The sequence below is a fragment of the Rhagoletis pomonella genome, unplaced genomic scaffold (genome assembly GCF_013731165.1).
Source record: "Rhagoletis pomonella isolate Grant_MI unplaced genomic scaffold, Rhpom_1.0 Rhpom_scaffold_00003, whole genome shotgun sequence".
Classification (NCBI taxonomy): domain Eukaryota; kingdom Metazoa; phylum Arthropoda; class Insecta; order Diptera; family Tephritidae; genus Rhagoletis; species Rhagoletis pomonella.
In genome coordinates, this window is record NW_023458557.1 from 46,351,858 (window position 1) to 46,356,119 (window position 4,262).

The window sequence follows — 4,262 nt, forward strand, 5'->3', positions numbered from 1 at the left end:
CACAGCTTATTTTTAGACCAAAACACATCTTTTTCCGCCCGGCAAACTGTATATTTAAAAAAATAGTTAAAATAACGAACGGTCTACTGCCCATTGATATCTCGGTTATATAGCTTAAGAAATAATATGTTTAGAGACACTTTTATCAAAGTTGATAAATATCACATTTGACCAGTGTTGTTACACAAATATTCCCATGTGCGGCGCCCGGGTAACACGACCACAGGCAAAAAATATTGGCTACAATTTGTCATTTTGTTTGCCAGATATCCGTTTTATCGGTGCACTTGCACAACATTCGCATTCGCAAAAGCTCCGCATGGATTATTGCGAATGCGAAAGCGAGTCCAAATTAATGCGGAAGCTCCGCAGTTGCGAGTGCGAATATTCGCAACAACCCTGATATGTAGTAGGAGATCCGACAAAGGCACCCATCTATTTAATGGATGAAATCTACTTTGTATGAAATTTAACGTGTTAGGAAATATTTCGCGTGGGTGGTATGAAAAAATCCTGGCCAGGACATTCTTAATTAAATATTCAAAAATTATTACTATTTTTTTTTAATTTTGCACTCATTTATTCAATGAACAAATTACATATATACCAATCGAAAGCATAAAGCCTATGGAACTATTTTCTTAATATTGGCGCATTCTTTATTTATATTTGTTGAAACAGGTCTATTTCGGTCGTATTCTGCAGTTTTGGATCTATATAGTACCCAATTAGCCTGTTTTGTCGTAAATTGGTCAAATTTTTTCTCTGAAATTAAGGCTCGGAAATGGTGATCGTTATAGGAAGGTGATCACATCCATGCAGATCGTCAAGAATTTTCCAACCAATACCTATGTCGGGACATGCGAAAGAAATGTCAATGTTTGTAAAAGTGTTATGTGTTGAAAAGTGTGTGGGAGACCCACCTTTTAAGAATATGCTATTTCCTTGATTGATAAAATTTGCTAAGATTTTACCTTTTCGATTATTGGATTCGGAACCCCACATGCTATGCCACGCGTTGAAGTCACCAGTTACAAGAAATGATTGGTTATGGTTATATAGTACGTTTTTAAGATTAGTTTTGTTGAAGCTATGACTGGGTGAGATGTATGTAGAGAATATTGTAAATTTTTTGGCGGAATGAAATTCTACTGCTATAACGTCAAAGTCTGTAACTGTTGTATCCATTAACACTAGAGTACACGCGCCGCCTACTATAGTAGACCACGGCAACATTTTTGTTGATACCTTGACAGTTTTGTATGTTAGAGCGGTGCGGTTCCAGGAAAGCCTTCTGTATTAAATTTGTCGACGAGTGGATTGTGGATTGGCGCGAAAATCGCGGGTCTACCATAGCAGTCCGCGCGAGTATCGGTGTACTGAAATTATAATTTGGTTACTTTGCATATGCGGTGCGCAGTGTTCTTAGAAACTGCCGCCGATAGCCACTTAAAATATTTTTCGATTTGATGAACATTGCTGCAATCGAAGCTCTCATAATCAACCAAATAAATGTCAATAATAATAATAGATTGGCGCTTACACATATGTTAGTGTTTGGCCGAGCTTCTCCTCCGATTTGTGGCGTGCGCCTTGATGTTGTCACACAAAGCGGAGGGACCTACAGTTTTACGCCGACTCCGAACGGCGATTGTATTTTTACGAGAAGCTGTTTTTCATGGCAGAAATACACTCGGAGGTTTGCCATTGCCTGCCGATGGACGACCGCTGTTAAGAAAAAACCTTTTTTCTATATTTTTTTGCGATGTTACTTTGACTAGGGCTTGAACCCAGGCGTTGCGGAGTGGAAGCGCGCACTGCTTACCACTACACCACAGCGGTCAATACTGAACAAAATTTTACAGATAACTTTTTACAAGAATAGTCCCTCGATTTTTTGAAACCCGCTTTGCATCGCTGTACATCCATGGAAACACTTCTCTAACAACTAAAATTTGGAATGGGAAAGCTGTTAGGAGCATCTCAAGAAGTACAGCACGATGTAATACCGAATTTTAGCAAATGGGTTTGTCCTGATCACCAGCCTGCGGTGGGCACTCAATGTTACGACAACTGATAGTATTTTGAATAATATTGGTTTAAGAAGAAAATTTAAGACATTGATCTAAGAAGTAAAATTATTCCTATTTTTTCTGTTACATAACTAAATTATTTATTTTTTTCAAATTCCTAGCTGCTATGAAAAAATTTAAGTTTGTGATCGTCAATAATAGATTTAACTACATTTTTTAACTATAAGTTTCATTTAAATGTTATCTAAGAAAACATTTATTGGCATTTTAAAATGGTCTACTATAGTAGGCAACGCGTGCAATCATGTAAAAAAAGAGCGCGTGCACTCTAGTGTTAACTGAGTAGAGGAGATAATTTATTGGGATGGAAACTTGTCTATAGGATTAATATTTTCGATTGGTATATAATTTGTTCATTAAACAAATTAGTACAGAATTGAAAAAATAATAATTTTTGAATATTTAATTAAAAATATCCTGGCCAGGATTTTGTCAGCCGACCCACACGCAAAATATTTAACCCGTTAAATTTCATAGAAAAAAGATTTGATCCATAAAACACATGGGTGAAGGTCGTGCCTTTGTCGGATCTTAGACTAATGGGTTTTGTTAGAGAATGAACTGTATTTTATTTGAAATTTCATAAAATAAATAAATAAGCATGAGTGGCAAACAATATCACTGTGAAATGGGGGTGCTGTTGTATTGGCCAATACTGTATGTATGCATGTATGAATGTAGACATATGATTTACGTTAGAATACAAATGAGGATCTTACCAGCTCGTGGGATTTCCCCCATAATTCGGGATTTTCGCACCATAAAAGGGTTTGGGATTTTGCGTCTCTTTTGGGGTTTCTAACTAAACAAATTTTTTATTTTTAATATTTGCTTTTTAGTCATTTTTACATCTCTTTATTCAAACATACATATATGGCGTATTCCAACGTGATGGGTGGGACATTTTATCTCTTTTTTTTATCAAACTTTAAGTAATTTCTCTTTAACCCTTAATTTGACAAGTTTCAAACTATTAACACTTGAAGTCAGATATCAGTTTAAGGCGAAACTAATGAAGTATAAAATTTAATTATATAATTCACGATAAATTATAGTAAGGTAGAACCGCTGAGAGTTACTTTTAAAATTCTTGACGTTTCCAAACATTTTAGTTTTTAAATTTATTCACAAACTCACACACACATTTTCATTTTCAATCTCAAGCAACAACAATTTCGAACAATTTCAATTCTTTATTTTCAATTTTATATGATGCTGGCAAACTTAAAAAAAACAAGTAAGAAAGTCTAAGTTCGGGCGGAGCCGAACATTAAATACCCGGCGCAATTATTAAATATATGTTTTCCACCTTTCCGAAAACTACCGCTACACGATAAGCCGGGGTGTATAAATTTTAAGTAAATTATCGTCCTTAAATTTCGAAATATTGAAGTTTCAAGCATTACTGAAATATACCGTTATATGAAAAGTGGTCGTAATTTAGTCCGATTTCAATAATTTTCAACGCTTTGCTTTTATGTGGCAAGCACAATAATCATACCGAGTTTGGTTCAAATTGCTAGAACGGTTAGCGAGATACATATATGTGATCATAAGTGGGCGGTGCCACGCCTATTTTCCAAAATTGTATCATAAGCGTATTTCTTGGTAAAAAATTGTTGCAACCATCAATTTTGAATAAATTAGCTTTAATATTTACTGATTTATCGAGGATTTCGTATTTTTCTAAATTACCGTTATATGGGATGTGGGCGTGGTTATTGTCCGATTTTAAAAATTTTCGGCCATTAGGTATGTTGTAGCAGGATCAAGAACTGTGCCAAGTTTGGAAGAAATTGGTGAAGCGGTTACCAAGATATACGCATGTAACTATAAGTAGGCGTGGCTACGCCCATTTGCCAAAATTTTTTAATATTCTTATTTTTCGTCTAAAACTCATTGTAAATATCAATTTTGAGTAAATTATCTTCAGTAGTTACTAAAATATCGCACTTTTCGTATTTCTGAAAATTACCGTTATATGGGAGGTAGGCGTGGTTATTGTCCGATTTCGCCCATTTTCAATACCATCCGTCCCATGCCCAAAAGAAGTCCACGTACCAAGTTTCGTTAAGATATCTCAATTTTTACTCGAGTTATCGTGTGCACAGACGGACGGACGGACGGACGGACGGACGGACGGACGGACGGACGGACGGACAGACAGTC